The sequence below is a fragment of the Bidens hawaiensis genome, unplaced genomic scaffold (genome assembly GCF_021521415.1).
Source record: "Bidens hawaiensis isolate Kalapana, Puna unplaced genomic scaffold, B.hawaiensis_p1.1 tig00065012_1, whole genome shotgun sequence".
NCBI classification, from domain to species: Eukaryota; Viridiplantae; Streptophyta; class Magnoliopsida; order Asterales; family Asteraceae; genus Bidens; species Bidens hawaiensis.
Window position 1 is genome coordinate 34,240 of NW_027501603.1, and position 23,359 is coordinate 57,598.

General features: G+C 40.3%; 1 pseudogene across 1 annotated transcript; it reads left to right on the top strand.

The window, feature by feature from the left end:
• The first annotated feature begins 11,009 nt into the window (after positions 1-11,009).
• On the top strand, positions 11,010-23,056 carry LOC143604399 (alcohol dehydrogenase-like 7; annotated as a pseudogene). The gene is made up of 9 exons (XR_013148282.1): positions 11,010-11,061; positions 11,538-11,814; positions 20,666-20,976; positions 21,070-21,152; positions 21,705-21,780; positions 22,238-22,314; positions 22,403-22,496; positions 22,670-22,831; positions 22,907-23,056. The product of XR_013148282.1 is annotated as an alcohol dehydrogenase-like 7 (transcript).
• The last annotated feature ends 303 nt before the right edge of the window (positions 23,057-23,359 follow it).

Genomic DNA, 23,359 nt, shown 5'->3' on the forward strand with positions numbered 1-23,359 from the left:
ATGTTATTTCCCTTTCCGCAAGCACGGCCCAGAAGATCCTTCTTGGTTTCAATTCCCTGCGAGTGCTAAGTATGTGAAGGGTTTCGCCTTGACACTGTACCCGCACTCGTCTTATAGTTACTTTAATTCCAAGGTATTCTTGGCTTCAATTCCCTGCGGGTGCTAAGTATGTGAAGGGTTTTGCCTTGACACTGTACCCGCACCTGTCTTACGGTTACTTGGTTGCCAAGGTATTCTTGGCTTCAATTCCCTGCGGGTGCTAAGTATGTGAAGGGTTTTGCCTTGACACTATACCCGCACCTGTCTTACGGTTACTTGGTTACCAAGGTAAGGGGGTATAGTCCCGCTTACTTTTGAATCTTTTTGAAATTCGAAGAGTTGGTGAAAGGATAAGAACAGTCCAAACTGTTGAAGGGACGTTAGTGTCGTCCGATGGTTTCTTCTGACACTTTCAGGACGTGCAGGATGTTAGTGTCGTCCGACATGACAGTATATGGTCATTCCAGACGCTTTTTCAGGCGCGTGGGCGCGAGTTTTCGGGCGCGTGGGTGCGAAGTTTACGGCGCGCGTCCTGTCAATAGCTGTTGCCAGCTTGCTTTTTCCACGTGTCATAGTTTCATTGCACCTGCATTTTCCTCTCTCTTCCGCATTAAATTCATCGCATTCATTGCGATGAGTATATAAAGGGAGGAGAGGATGCATCTCAACTCACAGTTTCACTTCTTCTTCTAAGCGATTTCCGGCGAATACTCTAACTTTTGTCGAGCATTCTCCTGAAATCGTTCTTCTTTCCATCCTTCAAAACATGTCTTCTACTCATGATCTTGAAGTTACTGCTGAAGAGTCGGACGTGTATTCCGAGAACCCGACGTTCACGTCTGATAAGGACGATAAGAGCACTGCTGGCGAATGCCAGTGTGCTCTTCCCATCGAGCTTTATCAGTACATCGTCAGGAAGTTCATGCTCGAGCAGTTCGAGCCTGAGTTTCCTGAGCCTCACCAGACGGTGTACGATGCCCCCCAAGGATAAGATAGGGGATATGCTGCATTCTTCATCTATGGGAATCTCAGGTTCCCATTGACGAAGTTTGCATACCGTGTTTTGGAGAGACACGGTGTGCACCTGACGGAGGTACACCCAATGGCGATCGCCAAGATCCGCCATTTTGAATGGGTGTGTCTCATTCTGGGTGTGGAGCCCCATGTCGACCGCCTGATGACCTTCTACTCCTGGAGGTGCATCCAAGGCTGGTACACCTTGGTCACCCGGATCAAGGGTTTGAAGATCTGTGCTACCAAGCGCAGTCTTCGGTCTTGGAAGCGGGAGTTCTTTTACATCTCTGCCCGTGTCATCCCTATTGCGATGACATTCAAGAACGGGAGAGCACTCCCCAGCTTTCACGCCTCCAACTACCAGGAGGCGGAATGGTTCTCCAAGATTTCCCGGATCCAGACTCCGGTTTACCGCTTTGCGGAGTCCGGGATGGTGATGCTCGGTATGAGCCGGGTGTGGAAGGATGCTGGGGCGGAGGCGCCACAGATTCCCATCGTCCTCGAATACGGTTTGAACTCTATCCCTTACGGTATGCTTCATATTATTTGCTAATTTAGGGTTTTTGTTCTAACCATTTCTCTTTTTATTTTCAGAGGGAAACAACTTGCAGTCTCTTCTGCAGCCGCGGGAGAGCGGTGGTCCCGCTCGGTTGGGTACTCGTGCTCTTGACGAGAACGAGTTGCCCATCCTTGAGCAAACAGCGGATCGGTTTGTGGAGGCCTACCCGCCAGGCCACGAGATACTGAGCGCCACGCGGCCAGGTAAAAGATTATTTAACCCTCGCCCTCTCAATGCTCAAACCTCTGCTGGAATTCCTCTAATTTTGTCATCTTCTATTGAGGAATCCGCAGATGGTCCTTTCTTCGCGAGGAAGAAGAAGGCTGCTGGCGGGAAGGGCAAGGCGAAGGTTGCCTCCACTGCCGATCAGGGGAACCGGTCTGAGTTGGAGACCGAAAGTGAAGAGGCGGCGGGGAACCCTGGTGGTGGTGAGACCACTGTTCCGGAGGTTGAGACAGCTGACACCTCCGGGCAGCCCAGTACAACGACGGTGACCGGCGTGAAGAGGCCGGCTCCATCGGGTTCGTCCCCGCCTGTCCGATCCTTCTAGCTCAAGAAGACTCGTAAGTCTAAACTTCATTTACTTTAACTGCATATCTTTCCGCCATTGTATTTAAATATCTTGTCTTTATGCAGGCGTGGATGCAACAGCATTCCAAAGTGATGCGGGGAGGAGCAGTTCTGGACCCATGACGGTAGGTTTGGTCAACCTACCCGAGGCGATGACTCAGGCGGCTGCGCCTGTTTGCAGTATTGGTTCAGTTGCTCATCCTGTTGAGGCAACTGTTCCAACTGTAACGTCATCTCCGCCGGCTGTCAGTGCTATATTCACAGAATCCTTCACTGAGCCGGCGGTGGTTTCTTCTGCGGGTTCTTCCGCAGCGACGGCCACGGTTGTGAGTTCACCTCCGGTGAGTTCACCTCCGTTGGTTTCCACCGCGGCGGCCTCCACCATGCCTCCTCCGGCGCCGGCGACTACGGCCGGTCCTTCAGGTATGTTCGGAGTTGGGGTGTCTAGCCAATCCTTGCCTCCTTTCCGTCTCCCTGACCTTTTGGATGGATATCCCTTAGGTTCAGGTGATGGGTTTGGTGGCTATCGGCCTGTTGTCGACCCTACAGGTGCGTAGGGTTATTTTGGCCTATATCCCTTTTATCATTTCTTTTTCTCTAACTGTTTTTTGTTTTATTGCAGTTCGCGATTCCAACGAGGTGTACGCTCCTCGGTGGAGTATCCGCCGGGGAACGACCCTCCGGAGTGCTGCGGATTGCGTAGAATGGGCGCGCCACGCCGCCCCAAGCGGTGCGTTGGGGGAGGCAATGGCTAGCTACCAGGAGGGTAGGCTAACCAATGAGCTCCGAATCCTCCTTGCCCGGATACAGCCGCTCGTCGAGCTACTTTGTCGTGAAAATGACAAGTTAAAGACGGCGCGTAGCTTGGAAGTGGCTTAGGCACGGGCTATCCGGGAGGAGAATAAGAGGCTTGCCGCCGTCGCTGCGGAAAAGGAGAAGGCCTTCAAGGCCCTCGAGGTTGAAGTTCAGGCCCGTCTCGAGGCCCGTTCCAAGGCTACCCAAGTTGTTAACGAACAGTTTCGGTTGGCTAAGGAAACTGCGCGGAACGCGACCGATAGGGCCACCAAGGCTGAAGCTGTTGCTGAGCCTCTGCGCGTCGAGAATGAGGAGCTTAAAGCCAAACAAGAGAGGCTCCAGCAGGCTCATGATGCCTTGGCCATGGAAGATGCCAAGAAGCTCCAAGAGATCTTGGACCAGAGGGGCATGCTTGACCACACTGAGCGTAAGCTGTAGGGCGTTGAAGAGGCTGCAGCTAAAGATGTGTTGCTTGCCAACCTTACTAAAAACGAAGCCGAACGCGCCCGTGATGAAGCTCAAGCTGCCCTCCAGGAGGCTCTGGTCACCAAGGAATGGCTTCTACGAGAAGCGTTGTCGCAGGTAAGCTTAGCTTCATAATGTTTTTACGCTTTCCTTTATACTTAGAAAAGTTTGATATATTTTTTCTTGTTGTAGGTTGTGCATCGAGTCTTCATGGACACATCTTATGACGATGCCATGAGCGCAGCCCTCAACGCTTCTCATGAGGATGGGGAAAAGGCTGGCTTCCTGCTTGGTCTAGGGTTTGTTGAGAAGGGCATTCCGCCTTCCAACTTCCCTCTATATGACGTGGACACTGAAGCTGCCTATGACCAAGCAGTGAACCAGTATGCTGCCTTCCCGCATCCGGTGGTGGAGAAGGTGAACGAAATTGCTGCTGCTGATGATGGGCTAACCATACTCAAGACTTTCCTTGAACCGCCACAGCCAACTGATGGTGCGGGTACAAGTGGGTTTGGAGGGAGTGGTCCTGAAGCTTGATCTTTTAGATTCCTTCCCACTGTTAGAATAGATTTATGTTTTTGTATAGATTTATATTCTTGTATGCAGGTATGTGCCCAGTTATTCTTATAATACTTGAATTTTTATGGAATATAAATCTTTGTGCGGGTATGACCGCCACTTTTACTGGATGACTTGCTTTATAAACGTTATATGACTTGCTCATGCATATTACATCTTAATTTGGCACTTGTTTTGCCGCATAAACAATATATGATTCGCTCGTGCATACTTTTGTTTAACTTAGCAATTTTCCAAGTGTTTTGAATAAGTTAACCGTTCGACGCGCGGTTGTCAATAGGTTAGTGTTCAGTTTCCTCTATCATGATTGTGCTGGTAGGACCGTCACTTTCATTTAGTGGGATGACCAATCTTCACCTATGACTGACCTGCGTGAAGGTTTGCCGTTTTTTGTGTTTATGCGAGTTTTGCCGCCGTCCACACGCAACGACTTCCCCACTTTTTTATGCGGTGAATACCGGCATATCAGTGTTTTGAATAAGTTAAACCTGTCGACGCGCGGTTGTCAATAGGTTAATGTTCAGTTTCCTCTATCATGATTGTGCGGGTAGGACCGTCACTTTCATTTAGTGGGATGACTAAACTTTACCTATAACTGACCTGCGTGAAGGTTATCCTTATCTCTTAGAAATTTTTGCCGTTTTTTGTGTTTATGCGGGTTTTGCCGCCGTCCACACGCAACGACTTCCTTTCTACACTTATATATGCGGTGAATACCGGCATATCAGTGTGGCAAGTTCATAAGTATAAATGTAAGACCATCAGCGTCAATGTGATAAGGAGAATCATTTCCATTAGAAGTGGCTCTGGGCCTTTTCTTTACAAGTTTGGAATTGATCTACATGCAACCTGTGTAATTGAACTCTCTTCCATGTTCTTGAGATGGGGGTGTCATCGAGCCTTTCGAGCCGATATTCACCTGGTTCGGAATCTCGTTGTTTACGCAGTATGTAGTCTCCAACATTGAAGCTGCAGTTTCATTCGTGTTTTCCCCAACTGGGGTTCTACACGCATTAGCCTGCTCAGCGTTCATTACGCCACGAGGTGCGTGAGTTTCCCATCTCTGACAAATGCTTCGACGACGTCCTTCAAGTCTAAGCATTTCTCGGTGGTGTGGCCTCTTGTCCTGTGGAAGTCACAGGATTTGCTTTGATCAGCGTTTGGACGCTGTCGGATAATTGGAGCCTCTGGCCATGGGAGCCTCTCTGTGGCGAATATCTCGGTGACGCTTTTGGTGAGTGGCGTCCATCTGGAGTTCCGGTTCGACGACTGCATGTTATCCTTTCCGCCTAACCGAGGGTGCGAGCCGGATGAGGTGTCAAAGTTTACCCTTGACTGCCAAATACCTAGCTTCCTCTTGTTGTTTAGTCGGGCGGTAAGGACATTGTTTTCTCTTGTTTCTGAGTGTAGAGGTTTGTGTTCTGAGGGAGATCTCTACCCAGTTGCTTTTCCGTTTCTGCGAAGCGTTTAGCTGCTGTCATGATGGCATCCCATGTGGATGGCATGCCATCTTTACCCGTTAAGGTGCGGATGAGCTCTGGGTCTTTCGCGCCCTGGATGAAAGCAGCGCGAACAAGATCTTCGCTAATAGTGCCCAGACTTAGCTTCTTTGAAATGAAGCGCGTGATGAAGTCTAGTAAAGACTCATCTTCCTCTCGGATGCAGTTGAGGATTGTCCATTGCTCTTCGGTATACTTTCTTTGTTGGCTGAAGTGTTGGCTGAACTTCTGTTGGAAGTCTGCCCAATCGTAGATGTGGTGGACCGGTAGACGGTCAAACCACGCTCTAGCCGCTCCAACCAGCGTCATCTGGAACATATAACACCACGTGGGTCCCGTCCAGTTGCTGACGGTTGCCCCCGCTATGAATCTGTTCAAATGATCGTCTGGGTCGGATATACCATCATAAGTGCCGATGTTGGGCATCTGCTTGGCACTCTTCGGGGCGATTGCTTCCGCAATGTCCCTTGCAAACTTGGACGTTCCCGCATTTGCAACAGTTGGTCTAAAGGCTTTGGAGAAGTCACGTGGGTTTCCACCCGCGTTTTTTGGTTTGAAAGTTTCTCCAAAATTCCTTCTCGGTTGGAAGTCCGTTTCCTTACGCTTCCCTTTCGCCCTATGGCGAGGGTTTGCGTCGCTGTCGGATTCCTCCTGATCATCATCCCAGTACTCGCACTCATTGCTCATGTTGAGCTGTTGTCGAGTGCTTCCGAATTCGTCAGCCTGTTGGAGTGAACGTAAGCGTTCATCCAACTCAGCTTGGAATTCCCTTTGTCGTGCTTCCGCCCACGCTTTAACTTGATCAAGTGTTTAGCGGGGGAGCCTCGTCTGTTGTCTTTCCGCCTGGGTATTAATGAATCCCAGGGGATGATTGTTTACTGCACTTGCCCCGGCTTGGGTAACCGGGGTAGTGTTTGTAAAATTTACTGCACTTGCCCCTACTTGAGTAACCGGGGTAGTGTTCGTAAAATGTGTGTATTCGCCGGTGTTCCTCCCAGTAGCTGGGGTTGTGATTACCGGGGTTTCTTGGTCACTCGCTGGTCTTAGGACCGGAGTAACGTTAACCATCTTTCCAGAAGTTTTGAAAAAACTGAAAAAGAATAAGTTCTAGCTTTTATGCACGGATGGCGCCAATGAAGAAACACTAAGATACCCCGGCAGACTACGGATAATCTGGGGGTTAAGTAGATGTTTCCCACGAGGGGTTAGGTCCGGCAAAGATGGTTGTTCTTCTGATGACCTGAAAAACAGACACCGTGAGCTCGTCACTGAGAATGGGGGGTACCTCCTTGTGACCACCCTCCGGCGTGAGAATCAGACTAGATTGCTCTTGAATATAAGTGTATATTAAGAGAAATGACTAGAGCAGATATCATATAATATATGAAGATATAAGATAATGATACCGTTCCAAGGTGTTGGAGTATTTATAGCCGAAGATAGGTTTCCAAGCAGGTACAGCCAGCTGTATAATATTCCTGTTCTACCAACTGTGGGGTATGCACGTGCCATGCTGGTGGTTGGTGGGTAGGCAGCGGCTGATAGTGACCAGGCCGGCTGTATACTATTCCTTTTCCACCAACTGCAGGCTAGGTACGTGCCACGACAGGGGTTGGTGAGTAGGCAGCGGCTGATAGTGACATTAAGTACTAGAGCGTGCTCCTCGTCGTACTGTTTGTCAGTGAGCTGTCGCTGCTTTGGTCAGATCTTTTGTCCATACCTTGGCAGGTACAGTACAAAAGATCCTCCAGTAGCTTACGGACTGGCTCATTTGGGCGGGAGTATTCCCGGCTTTGGGCGGGAGTATTCCCGGCTTGCTCATTCCTTCTTCAGGTGACATCACTGAATTATTTGAGAGTTAGTGCCTTGTGCGTGTAGCCTTGCTGTTAGTGCGGGTAGCCTTCCCTGATGGCTAGTATCCGCAGCTGCGGGAACAGGCGGAGTACGTCACCATTGGGAGGCTTTTCCTGCGGGAACAGCTTGCGCACTGCGCGTAAGGACGTCATCTCTCTGAGCATGGTGGGTCCTGCGGATCCAGTTGGTCTTTGCGCAGACGTCCCTCTTTAAGGTACGTCTTGCGGGTTCAACTGCGCAGACGTCCCTCTTCGAGGTGAGTCTTGCGGGTCCAACTGGGCTCTGCTGGGACCTACCTCTTCAATGAGACTGTTGTGTTAAGTTCTTGATTTCAACATTTCTAATAATGAAAGTATAATAACCTGTTTCAAAGAGTTTTTGAATTTCAATAAAACAAGAAGTGGTCTTAGATTTCCCCATTTTATCATGCATGTTATATCAACGTCACTTCTTCTTTTTTTTTCACATATTTAACTTATATGTTGTTCTCATATATGATTAAAATATTAGTAGTTTTAAAGTGTCTTCATTTGCTATTTTATATCTCCAAGTAACAAAAGCTTTTAAATTTAGGGTATTTCATTATTTTAGTTTTTCTTTAATATTTTGTTGAAATCAACAAAATCAAACCAACTTAATAACACTTTAGTGACCTTTAAAATATTTCTAACTAGTTTGAGGTCCGTGTTTTACATGGATAATTGTTAAAAATTTTAAATTTTGATTATTAAGTGATATACAGTCAACAAATTGATCATATATTGTTAATACAATTATAATTAAATTAAATTACATAAATTACATAACTAAGATTACACAAATATGTTACAAATAGGTAAAAAAAACTTCCTTATAAGCTACATTTGTGATTGTATTAGCAGGTATATATTGTTTATCAAAAATCAAAATCTTTAATCCATGTCTACTTGTAACTCTTAATAAAGTAACATATATGTCTGCTTATAACTCTTAATATAACTATATATAGTTGTCCGTGTGACAAAAAAGGTTCTCCAAGTACATACCAACTTTAAATAAATGATAATATATATTCATGATACTAATAAAAAAATATTCATACACATAAAATATCATAGTTTTTAATCAATTAATATGATGTTATTTGAGAAGATCTGCTCATGTTTATCCAAAAAAACACGATTATCCCAAAAATCATATACCTGGAGTTTGATGATATAATCATCTTTAGAATCTTTACAATTTGAAATTGATTGATCATGATAAATTTTTTGTCATTAATATTCTGTGTATGACAAATTTTTAATTGACTTTATATTTTACAATTAAAAATTGTATAATAAAGCAACATAAAAACCAAAAATTTAAATATAACAAAATTATTTGTTTATTCATATGAATGTAATTGCCAGGAAAATGAAAAATACATACTAACATTAAAACCATGTTCAAATAATAATGATTATTCTAAGTTAAAATAATATTAGAAGATTTTAGGTTGCATAAAGTGAATGTAGTGATTCTTATTTATAATCGTTGAAAGTAGGGCTGTCACTTTTACTCGTAACATGAAACCCAACCCAAGAATAAACTTGTACCTGAACCCAAACTAACCCTACTCGAGAAACTCGAACCCAAGAAAATACTAACCCGAACATGAACCGAAGTAATTCGGGTTGGTTCTTGGGTCTGAATTCTAGGTTTCGGGTCAACCCGAAAACTTTTAGTTTTAAAATCATATGTGTTTTTAGGTATTAAAGGCTAAGCCTTAGCCGCTGACGTTATCAGGATTTAATCCAAGTCGATTGTTCTCATTCCACATATTATGAATCGAATGTTTGATGTTTATTATTTTGAATATAAACCATAATAAACACTTTAATTAATACTTCAAAATTCACTAAGGTAGCGTTTGGTAGGCAGGAATGAAGGGTGGAATGAAATGACCCATTGCAAAGGAATGAAAAAAAGTGTGTTTGATTGATCAAAGGAATGGAATGACTCATTACCTAGTCCATTTCATTCCCTCTAAAACACCTCAAATTCATTCCATCCATACCCCCATGTTTTTTTTCATTCCATTCTCCCTTTCACCCTACATCACTTCCACCACCCTCCCACCACCACCACCACCAACACCATCCATCGCTGCCGTTGCCACCAACCACCACCATCGCCGTTACCCGCCGCCGCCACCCACCGCCACCAACCATCGGCGTCAGTGCCAGCCGCCCGCCACCGCTGCCCCCCGCCACCATCAACCATCGCCCCCCGCAACTCACCACCACCACCACATGCCTCCCACTACCCACCGTCACCGCTACTGCCACCTCCACTGCTACCGCCACCACCCACCACCAATGTCCAACGACCATTATCTCCTGTTGCACACTACCACCCGCCACCGCCAACCACCATCACCGCCCACCAATGCCACTATCGCCACCTACCGCCCACCACCACCACCACCCACCACCATCAACACCCACCATCACCGCCCACCAATGCCCACTCCGGCCGCAGCACCACCGTCACCATCGTCGGTCGTCGTCTCCACCATTGTCCGTCCTCGTATCCACTCTCTGGCCACCCGTCTCCGCTCTCCAGCCACCCGTCTCCACTCTCCGCCACTGACCAAAACTATTTGGTGGTTGTATATTTGGTTTGTTGGATCTAAAAACTTGTTATTTGGTTGTTGTATGTTTGATTTGTTGGTTTGGAAACTTGAATTCTTAAGATGATGTTTGGTTTTTATTATTAAAACATTTTTTTTCTTTTTCGGATATTCGGATATCCGAGGTTCGGATATCCGAAGTTTCAGATTCGGATTCGGATAGTGATTTTCACTATCCGAAAGGTTCGGATATCCGGTTTCGGATATCCGAAAATTCGGATATCCGGTTTTGAACGGCCCTAGTAAAGGGTACTTTAGAAAGGCAAGTATAAAAAATATGTTATCTTAAGTTTTATGATAAACAATTTAACAATAATTCATAATTTTTTATCATGTTCTTTTGTCGATTAAATGAATGGAATAATATATATGTTTTGTCGATTAACAAATCTAAACTTATATGTTATAACATAATAATATTATAGAGTGTCACTTTAGGTGGATGACAATGGATGACTTTAGCTACGTCTTACGAGGCTGTCAGTTTGGATTCTGAGTCCATCCAGCTTTTCGTCCCACCATGACACCACGTGTTACGTCAGAGAGTTCTGCTCTTGTGGCGGTACAACTGTTAAGTGGCAGTTGAAGGTATGGTTTCCTGAATAACACTTAAGCCAAACTCTGAAACCATCATGAATCTAATTAAGACAACATATTATATTAGAGTTGGGCAATAGTCTCTCCAAATTGAAAAACACGGTGGCATAAACTCAAAATGAAATCGAAGAGTACACCCAACACTAAAAAAAAGAATGTGTTTTAAGATGGCAACCTAATCTATTTAAAATAATACTACACTAATATCTATCTTGGAACATTATAACCAACCAATAATTGAATAACAAACCTATTAAAGTATTAATTAAAGAAATCAGAATCTTAACATTTTGTATAATTAGTTGTCAACATTAATCTTTCACCATCTATTCCCGCCTAGTGTTACCAACAAAACCAAAATTATTAAGTCAACTCCTCGTTTAATATGACCGGAAAAACCACCACCATCACCGCCGGCAAACCAATCCGGTGTAGAGGTAATAATCCCAATACTAACAGTGGGCGTAGCTTAGTTGGGGCCAGGGGTGGCCCCGCCCCCCTCCGTTTTTTTGCTCGATACTGTAAAGTTATTATTTTTCGGACGAAAAATTTTATACAATGTAAATTTACCTGTTTCTGACTGAAATTTTGAATCCGGCCCCCTCGGTTTTTTTCTAGGTAGTGTAAATTTATCCTTTTTTGCCTGAAAAGTTTTATACAGTGTAAATATCCCCGTTTCCGACCGAAATTTTGAGCATGACCTCCTCCCTTTTTTCGCTAGATAGTGTTAATTTATCATTTTTCAGCCAAAAATTTTTATACGTAGTGTAAATTCACCCATTTCCGACTGAAATTTTGAGCCCGTCCCCCTCTAGTCTATGAATTTTTATATACATAATGAGTCCGGCCCTTTCGATGTGAAGCTTCGCCAACTTTAGATATTATTATCTTAAAACATTTATGTCGTTGGCAGCTGCTGTTGCGAGGAAACCCGGGACACCACTTGTGATCGAGGAAGTGATTGTCGCCCCACCGCAACCTCGCGAAGTCCGAATTAAGATCATATGTACCTCTCTTTGTCATAGTGATGTTACTGGAAAATGGAGGTATAGAGTCGTTGACTTTGTAATCTGAGTCAAGTTAATGAGTGTTTTGTTGATGTTGAATTGTTGTTAATTGTGTCTTGTTGTTTTGTTCGTGAAGCATCCGGCTGCTATTTTTCCTAGGATATTTGGTCATGAAGCAATGGGGTAAGGTTTCATCAAATTAATAAAATTTGTATTTCCAATATGTTGTTATGTTCTTTTTTTTAGCAACCATATTTCACTAAAAAACAACGGATGACTAACAAGTGACTAGTCATCACATAATACATTCGCCAATAAACAACCGATCATAATTAAAACGAAAGCCTTCACCAATCTTTCTATTTGAGACTGTCATTTTTCCTCTATTCTTCATCCACAAAAAAGACACTCTTTTTATGTCTTCTTTTAACATATTGATTGATACTCTTGTTTTGTTGAACAATGTCTAATTTCTTGACTTCCACAAACACCAACATACCACGAGGATGATTGATTGAATAACTTTCTTCTTACCTTTTTGGGACCTTACGTTTAGGTGTTCTTTAAGGCGGTCTGCTATGGCCGCTCATGGGGGCTTCCATGGGGCGCCGAATACCTTGCACACCATCGAGGGGCGCTTAGGGGGGGGAGGGGGGGGGGGGCTCACAACAACCTGCGTATTTGAGTGATTTTGGTGGGCCCTCCTCCTTTTCTCTCTCTCTCTCTCTCTCTCTCTCCTATACATGCATATGTATATATATATTGGGGCACTCAAGGCCTTAAACCACACCGGGACGTTATGGAAAAGAGCCTCGAAGCCCCATTTCTTACGTGGGGATGATGTGACGATGACGTGGAGGGGCTTTAAAGCCCCTCCATAGTGAACAACCTAAGAAGATCTCTTACTTCGAAAGCGTAAACTAGTAGAATACTGTACCAATTACTTATGAATTTCCAAATAAATGGCTCTACATAACAAGAGATTAAAATATGTTCCACCTATTCCAGAGCGTCTTTACATAAACCTTTGTTCCATCAAGTAGCCCTCGTTTATCTAAGTCGTCCGATGTAGCAAACTTTCCCAATTCTGTTTTCCACCCAAATAAATTTACCTTTAAAGATACCCATGGGTTCCAATCATAAGGCTAAGTGTAGTGGGCGACGTTGGAGGGCGATTTTGGGCGAAATTGTGGGGGAACACGCCCCCCCCCCCCGGCCCGATATTGGGGCGATAAGGGGCGGGGACGGGTGATATTTGTCGTCGAAAGGAGTAATAATAATATTATAATTATATTACTATGTGTTATATATATATATATATATATATATATATATATATATATATATATATATATATATATATATATATATAGGAGAGGGTTATCCTAAAAACAAGTAGTTTCCTAGGAAGACTAGGAATAAATCATAGCCATTGGATCATATCAATCAATGGTTGAGATTTAAAATTACCAAAAACCGTCATAGTTTCCTATAAATACTCTTTCAGCATTATAACCGACATAGTTTCCTAGAATTATTCTTTCACCATAGGTTTTAATGCCAAATGTCAGAATTCTATTGGTTCTTACCATTCCTAGGAAACTTCTTCTTTTTATTTGAACTCTTTTCTATATATATATATATATATATATATATATATACATATGTATTATTATTATATTACTATTTGTAGCCCCTAAACCATTACACCCTAAAAACAAATTCTCATCCCTTGCTAACTGGGCGACACATGTCATAATTCGCTCCAATTTGTAGCTCATCCACTACGCATAGCCTAACAAACTCATTATAGTAGTACTACCATTAAACAATCCCGATCTACATGATTTAGTGGACAAGATACCATTGTTCTTAAACCTCTTCGGGTGATGTCAATTCTCTTGTCCATTGTTCTTAGACCACGTCAGTTATTATGAATTACCAAATAAACAACACTACATAGCAAGAGATTAAAATATGTTCCACCAATTCCAAAGCGTCTTCACATAATGGGCATACCTTTGTTCCATCAAGTACCCCTCGTTTATGTAAGTCGTCCTAGGTAGCAAATTTGTCCAATTCTGCTTTCCACTCAAACAAATTTACCTTTAAAGGTACCAATGAGTTCCAATTCATAGCAACCTCATTATTAGACTACAACCATTGGCAATCCAAGATTGCAAAAAAAAAGAAAGAAAAAATGGATTTAATTAGCCAATCCTATCGGTGGCTCAATTGAGATTGCAATCTCAAATTTGGTCAACTTGTGACCACATGTCACAATGTGAGTGGCTGTAATTTTCTTTTTTATTCTCACCAATTAATTATATATACCTTTTGGTTTTTGTTTTATAACTTATTATATTTGACTTTTTAAAAAAATCTAAAAACACAGTCTTACTTAGTTTTTTTTTGTGAGCATTTCGGTATAAATTTCGTTAAAAATGGAGTTTGTTTAAAAAATCGTATTTTTTATATAAAATTTTAGTTTTAACCATTATTGAATTATTTAAAGTTTTTTATATTTAAAAAAAATATAATTACTTAATTATATTTATATAGTTAATCAAAACTAATTATAAATTGAATTTATTTAATAAAAAAAGGATGAGATTGGGTTGTTAATGGGAGTAAAGGATTGGAGTGGGTTAAATTTTGTTGATTGAAGAGAGAGAAATTAATTTTATAATGTATGATTGAGATTGTGAGATTGTTGATGGGGATAGTCTTAGTAGTACAGCCATTAAACAATCCAGATCGACATAATTTAGCGGACAAGATACCATTGTTCTTAGACCTATTCGACTTATGCCAGTTCTCTTGTCCATTGTTCTTGGACCACACCCTTATTTATGAATTGCCAAATTAACGACGCTACATAGCAAGAGAATAAAATCTGTTCCATCGATTCCAAAGCGTCTTCACTTAAGGGGTTTAAGGGGCAACCCAATTCTTTTTTCCACTCAAACAAATTTACCTTTAAAAGAACTTTGGGTTCCAATCCATAACAAATTCATTATTAGTAGCACCGCCATTAAACAATCCTGATCAACATGATTTAGTGGACAAGACACCAATGTTCTTAGACCTCTTCGGCTTATGCCAGTTCTCTTGTCCATGTTCATCTCCGACCATTTATGGATGAGCCCTCCATCGTTTTTTCTCGCAACGAGCAACGTTGATGCTTTTCGAGTTGGAACAAAGCAAGACATTTTATACATTAAGGCACTTCTCCCACCCAACTATAATAATATATTATTTACATTACCCGGTACCACTTTTAAACAATCACTCAAAAGAAACATCCGGGTTAATGAAATACTAATCTATCTTAACTATTGTTCCACACACATATCGGGACATATTTGCAAGGAATCGGGTTGATTCTGCGGGCATTGAAATGTATTTTAGTTACCACTCGCCTCCAAAGTTTTTCCAGTTGAGTTTTGAACTTTACAAAACTAAATAAAATGAATAAAAATACAATTTTTTTATATTTCACAATTAGTTTGAATCATTTTCTTTAGTGGGCACTTTAACGGGCTTCCATGTGGTATTGTAAGACCTCACACCCGGTGCCCTACATTGGGTGTTGAATTACTCATAAACATCGTTCTAAATATCAAAGTGAATTAAAAATTTTTGCGAAATAAATAAAAGTCAACCATTCCTACATAAGTCTCAGAATTTAAACAAACATGTCTTTAAGTTCGAACATAACAAAATATCATAATTCTCATTCTTTAGATGCCAACTTCTGTCAACGATTGCTACTAATGTATTTTTAATCTTATTCTCATGTCATGTGTTCCTCCTCAAGCCATTTGTTTCATTCTACTCATATGCGTGCATACTAAAAGTCAGTTACGCTGAGTTAGTTCTAGTTAATTAGACAATATACAACACATTCACATTCTTGTATGTGCATACCCGAAGGTATATTGTAACATCCCGAAATTTCCAGGTAATATTAATTATATTACATAATATTAGAGAGAAAGTTTACCCGGGTTATTAGGAAATAAATAATAGAGTATGAGTTGGTATGAGTCGGGCTAGTGTTGGATTAATTGAGATGGGTTAATTGAGAATGGGCCTCGGGTCCGTGGGCTTAGAGGGATATAAATATCCCATCCCAAACCCAATCTTTCATTTCCACCTTCTTTCTTCACACACTCAAAACACACATTCTAACCGATCAAGATTCGAAGCCGAGACCCGAGATTTTGTTGATAGATCTGAGTTGGTAAGGTAAGAACAAATCCAACAAAGCTAATATTACTGAAAATGGTTAGGATTGGATGGGTTAACCGGACCCGAAACCCAAACTGCCCAAATCGGACCCCTAAGACGTCGATTTTAGGCCGATTTGATGGTTGGGATTTGAAGGCGCCGATCATACGATTCCGTGGGTACCAAAATCGAGTTATTTGGCTAAGAAACGAAGGAGTTATGGGCAAACAGATCTGCAGCGCGATAACTTCGCCTGCAAGATTAAGTTCGCCTGATGAACTTCGCCTTCAAGCGTAACTTCGCCTTCAAGCGTAACTTCGCCTAAGGATAACTTCGCCTACGGCTAAGTTCGCCTAAGGATAACTTCGCCTGGAGCCAAGTTCGCCTAAGGTTTAACTTCGCCTGAAGCCAAGTTTGCCTAAGGATAACTTCGCCTGAAGCCAAGTTCGCCTAAGGTTTAACTTCGCCTGAAGCCAAGTTCGCCTAAGGTTTAACTTCGCCTGAAGCCAAGTTCGCCCGAGGTTTAACTTCGCCTGAAGCCAAGTTTGCCTAAGGATAACTTCGCCTGAAGCCAAGTTCGCATAAGGTTTAACTTCGCCTGAAGCCAAGTTCGCCTAAGGTTTAACTTCGCCTGAAGCCAAGTTCGCCCGAGGTTTAACTTCGCCTGAAGTGAAGTTCGTTTAGAAAATAAATTATAAAGCGATAAGATAAAGTAAGCTAATACTAGGCCACCAGATTAGATCAGACGAGTATTGATACGTGTAACTTGTACAGTCAGCCGAGCTCAAATAGAGAAGGGATTTACAACTATCAGAAAAAGAAGCAGAATTCAGGTGAGTTTCTAGCCCCATTCCTTGTTATGTTTTCGGGGCTGTGTGCATACTCGATGTGTTGTTAATACATTTATCCTAAGTGATAAGTGTATGTCATATGTGATATGTGTGATAGATATGAATGATTGTTTGTCGGTACGCGAACGATCTTCGGATATTGCGCGTACTGTCAGGTTAAAAATAAATGTACGAATATTATATATCGTAGATGTATGAATATTTCAAATGAATACTTGTTGGGGCGTGAACGATCTTCGGATATTGCACGTAACGACAAGGGGTATGGTTGTTAAATGAATGAGGTAAAGAATGCCTAGGGTGTTCTTATGTTATAATGTAAGTATGTGTGTATAGGTACACGAATGGCATGTGAGTTCTACGTGTGATATGTATGAATGATTGCTTGATGGTACGTGAACGATCTTCGGATATTGCACGTACTGTCAGGTTGTAACGTTATAAATATGGTAAGTATGATATGTATGTTTATGTGTATGAACGTAATAAAGTTAATAAAAGAAGGAAATGACGGTTGTATGGTTGTATGGTTACGAAAAGGGTACCGAGCCCTAATAATACTCGAGGTATGATGTATGGTTGTATGGTAACGAAGAGGGAATCGAACCCTACTAATATTCGAAAACCAAGGGACCAGACCCTTATAATATCTGTGATGTTAGGGACCAGACCCTTATAATATCTGTGATGTTAGGGACCAGACCCTTATAATATCTGTGATGTTAGGGACCAGACCCTTATAATATCTGTGATGTTAGGGACCAGACCCTTATAATATCTGTGATGTTAGGGACCAGACCCTTATAATATCTGTGATGTTAGGGACCAGACCCTTATAATATCTGTGATGTTTGGGACCAGACCCTTATAATATCTGTGATGTTAGGGACCAGACCCTTATAATATCTGTGAGGTTATAGGGCGAAAGGCTCTTTAAAACGTATGATTATGAATGTAAAGAAAGTATGTAAGTAAGAAGGAAAGTATGTAAGTAAGAATGAAGGTATGAGTACTTATGTGTGTATGAAAGAAAGTTATGAGGTTAAGTACTTATGTATGTAATAAGGTATTGTATGGTATTGTATGATTAACTAGAACTCACTCAGCGTAGCTGACTTTTAGTATGCACGCAGGTGAGTAGGATGAGACAGCTGGCTTGAGTGGAGGACACATGGCAGAAGACTAAAGTCTGGCATCTGAAGATCTGATATGTTTTATAAGTTATGTTTGATTTTGAAAGACAAGAGGAATATTTTAAGTCATGATTATGAATTGATATGTAATGTTTTATGAAAGTTTTATATTCCGCGTAAAGTTTTTAATGAACTCTGATTTGAAGAACCGTGTTTATGAGTAAATCCGACGTTAAAGTAGGGCCACCGGGTTCGGGGCCTTACATATATATATATATATATATATATATATATATATATATATATATATATATATATATATATATATATATATATATATATATACATCGTAACTTGTTTATCTTTCTTTCATACATACATTTCTTCTTACATACATACATTCTTTCGTACTTTCATACTTTCATGCTACATACATAATCGTTCTAAGTTTTAAAGAGCATTTCACCCTACATACATTGGATATAATTAAGGTCCGGTGCCCTTCATACTCGGACATTATTAGGGTCCGGTATACTTCATCCTCGGATATTATTAGGGTCTGGTACCATTCATCCTCGGATATTATTAGGGTCCGGTGCCCTTCTTTCCATACAACCATACATACATTCCATTATATATATATATACCTTCATACATACTCTTAACCTTTTCTATATCATTCATTAAACATTTTCATAACATACACTTACCACTTAAGATAAGTGTATTAACTATTCACATCGAGTATGCACACATCCCCGAAAACATAACAAAAAAATGGGGCTAGAAACTCCCTCTCTAAGTTAACTGTAACACCTCTTCTTAGCTGTGCACGACTAAATGTGTAATAATCATAAGTATTAATTAACTACTCTTAACCAAATCATATTTTAAGTAAGTGAAACCCCTAACGAACGGGGGTCTGGGGGCAGCGCCCCTGGCAACGGGGTTCTAGGGGTGGCAACCCCCAGGGTCCAAGGGGCAGAGCTCCTAGCTGGGCTTAATTCCATTCAAATCGAGTTTCTGAACCAATCGAATCGAGTTTTTGTTCCATTCGAAACGAGTTTTCATTCCATTCGAATCGAGTTTGCATTCCAATTGAATCGAGTTTCAATTCGTTTCGATTCTTTTTTCCAAATGAATCGAGTTTCTCCAAAACTTGATTCAAACATGGTATTTCGTAACTTTCCTTCCTAATCACATCCTTACATCCCGTTATGCCCGTTTTATTGATAAAACGAGTTCCGGGCCATAACAACTCCATTCTCTCACTCTGACACGGTCCAAACGTCACTCGTTTGTCCAGTTTCATTCAAAACATCTTGTTTACGTTCAAGTTTACATTTTTCTTACATAATAAGGCTCGGTTTTCCTTAGTATTAAATCCCATGGCAAACCAACCTCAAAAACTTAACCTTTAACCTAAAACGTACATTTTTGGTTCGGTTTTGCTTCGGCTTGGATTCAACACGTGAATCTAGACGCGTTTCTTGCTGGACGTGGAAGCTAGAACGCGAACTCTAACCTTTCATTCAGCTCGGATCTAGGTCCGAATAGGATGAGAGTGTTTGTGTGTCTTTTGAGTCTGTATGGAGACAAAGATGATAGAAATGAGGGTTTTAGGAAGGTTTATGATGCTTATATAGGATAAGCATATGGACCTTAAGGTCCATCACCATCCCTTATTCCATCTTTTATTGTCCAAGCTCACACTATTTTATTTTATTTAACTTAAATAAATAATAACACATCATTAAGTAAAAGAAATTTTTTTATTTATTATTATCAAAAGTAGAATGTTACATGTATCCTCATCTTGTGTCTTTATCAAATTTGGTATTCAACTAAGCTCCATAACTACAATAAAAAGCAAATGAATTGTGGACGGTTGTGGCTAAAAATTCGTGTTAAACACGGGTCGTTTAAAGCAGATTTCTGGTCTCTAAGAAAGTGTTCGTTGGTCTCCCAGGTTACAATAGCCGAATGAGTAATTGTATTGCCTCCCGGGGGGTGGGGGAGTATATTAATAACTTAACTAAATTAAATCTCCAATCACCTCATTTTGAATTTCTAACAACAAACATCACTGATGTGCTATCCAGACAACAAAAGTGGTCAAACGAGTCATTTTGATAATCATACCATTTTGTATGATATGACGAAAAGGACTTGTGAGGCCTAATCATAAAGTCTGTATGATATTTTGCCGGGCAAAAAGATGACTAGTGTGATAAGTGAGAAAAGTTGTAGAGATATTATGATCTTTTCTGCCCTATCATACAACCCATATCATAGAGCGAAAAGGCCATACGACCTGTATGTGCATACGAGTCATATGGTAGGGCGGAAAGTGGTCAAACAAGTAGTTTTGAGAGTCGCACGATATGAGTTGAATGGTAAGGAGAAAAAGGTCATATGTTTTGTATGAGGCGCAAGTCATATGGCTAGTATATGTTTTGACTTTTAACTGATGTGACCATTGAAAAGAGCCATACGAGCGAAATCACATAACATATGCGACCCATATGACATCATATGGCCCATATTACAAGGCGAAAGAAAAGTTCTTACGAGTAGAATGAAGGCAAAGTCATATGACCCGTATGATATTTTGACTGACAAAAGAAAAACTAATGTGACCATTGGCTAAAGCCATACGGCCATACGGGCCAGGACGTATAACCGTTTTCGCACTATCTAACAATCCATATGACATCTTTATACAAATTTATTGGCTCCTCAACTATAAAGTTTCTTCTTTGATTCCCAGTTCCACAAAACCATATTATAATATTACCATTTCTTTGTGCACAAAAGGGTAGTAGAAAGTGTTGGAGAAGGTGTACACGAAGTTATTGAAGGAGACACGGTGATCCCAACCTTTTTACCAGAATGTGGTGAATGTACAGATTGCTTATCCAATAAAAGCAACCTATGTTCAAAACTATGTTATAGTGTTCCACTGGATAAAAGCAGGTTCACAGACATCAATGGAGAAACATTATACAATTTCTTGTCAGTATCAAGTTTTAGTGAATACACAGTGGTTGACATTGATCACGTGACCAAAATTGACCCCCAAACACCCCCAAATAGAGCTTGCCTCTTTAGTTGTGGAGTACCTACAGGTAAATTATATTCATATTTTACATGTGAAATGTTTACATTTTTTTACTTATATCATGTTAATGTATAAAGTTTCGAGTATTTAACGATTTTAGGAGTTGGTGCTGCTTGGAAAACCGCAAACGTGGAATCTGGATCAACCTTTGCTATATTTGGATTAGGGGCAATCGGTCTCGCGGTATGATCACGTTAAATTCAAATTTTTAGCTAAATTGGCCTTGTTCGTGTCAACCTGACGCGTTCATAAGGACCCGTAAGACTTATATATTTTGTTATGTATTATGTTAAATTAATCAAGGAAGTTTATAACTAAAATAGAAATTGACATACGATTATATAACTAAAGTGTAATGTTTTATTTTTACTTTTTAGTTTCAAAAGTGTAAATTTAAAGTATTGATATGCGCCGTTAAAAAAAGTATTAATATGTGAAAACAATAATAAATAAAAAACTTTCGAGTAAAACGGGTTGTAGCCGTGTCAACCAACAAACGTACGTGTGAGTGTGTTAGTCACAATTTTTGGGTTTGGGTTGTTTATTGTTGTTTTAGAATCTAGGATATGAACATATGAATATTTTGTTTCACGTATTAATATTTCTGTCATCATCAAAATAAGAAACGCATTTTACAATAGTATTCACTGTAATTCATGATACATATACAAATGATAAATTTTTTGATATTTATGGTTTTGACATGTTAACAAAACATGCCTTATTCTTTTCTAGGTCGCTGAGGGAGCGAAGCTATGTGGAGCCAAGAGGATTATAGGTGTTGATGTGAATCAAGACAAGTTTGAACTAGGTAACTATAACTTGTAATTTGAATCTTTATAATGATATGGGAAGGTTTTTTTTATATTAGTATTAGCAATAAACACGAATAAAGGATAACAAATAGTTATTATGAAATTTTATAAAGTGCAAATTATTATTTTGGTCATTTGAGATTTGACATGTTTAACCCTTTTAAATTCGAAAAGGAATGAGGTTTTACTTTTTACCATTAGTCGTCTCAAAATTGAGTTAAATCTCATCACATGCCCTTTAAGGACTAAAATGCCCCTCAAGCAAGAAGCACGTGATGGGATTTAACAAAACTTTGGGGCTGTGTTAGCATTGCTTTACATTGTAACTGCATGACATGATATGCAAAAAGATTTTCTTTAGACTAAAAAGTTAAATATGTCAAAACTTAAGGACCAAAAGCATAATTTACGCACCAAAAGTTTGTTTTACATTGTAATTTCTTTTATACGCAGCTAAGAAATTTGTAGTGACTGATTTTGTAAACTCCCGTAACTGTGGTGACAAAACTGTAGCCAGGTAACTTACCATAGTTAAACTTTCATTACACAAGATAGTTTTTTGTTGTTATTTTCCATTATTATTTTATTTTTTTTATATCATAAAGTTGTTTAAAATAGGTAATAATGGAGATGACCGGTTACGGTGCAGACTATTGCTTTGAGTGTGTTGGTTTGTCTTCCCTCGTGCATGAAGCTTCATGCAGAAAGGTATATTCTACCCCATCATTATTCAAAGTTTCAAACCCGTCCAACATAACATGTCTAGTATAGAACAAGGCTTTTTAGAGCCCGGCTCTCGGGCATAAAAACACACCCCAATATGCAACTTTTTACATCCCCCAATTGAAGTTTCTTCATTTGTTTATGTAATAATATTTAGGGACGGGGGAAAAACAGTTGTGTTGGGAGTTGACCAGCCAGGAGCAAAGTTGACTTTCAGTTCTAGTGAGGTACTTAACAATGGGAAGTTCTTTCATGGGTTCAGTTTTTGGTGGTTTAAAACCAAAATCTGATATTCCAATCCTTATAAAACGCTACATGGATAAGGTAACAACAATCTGCCTTTGACTTTAAACTAGTAATTTATGGAAAGCCTAATGAATAATTGGTCTTTTCGATCAGGAACTACAACTCGATGAATTCGTGACACATGAGGTTGAGCTTGAAGATATCAATAAGGCTTTTGACTTGCTTCTTGATGGGAAGAGCTTACGATGTGTGATTTGGATGAAAAAATGATTGGATTTTGTTTCACCAATGCATTTGAAAAAATGATTGGATTTTGTTTCACCAATGTATTTTTATTATTGTTTGTTGGTCATGTTATGTATTATTCGTGGTTAAATATGACTGTTGTGTTATGTTTTTGATTTTAACATTTCTATTAATGAAACTACACGTGTTTTTAAATTTTAATAAGATGAAGTTACTTATAAAGGGTAATTTAAACATAGGTGTATAAAAAACATTTTACCTTAAATTTTATGATAGGCATTTCAACAATATTTTATAATTCTTATCTAGTTTGTTTATCGATTAAATGAACAAAACAAAAACACATGTCTGTTTAAGTAT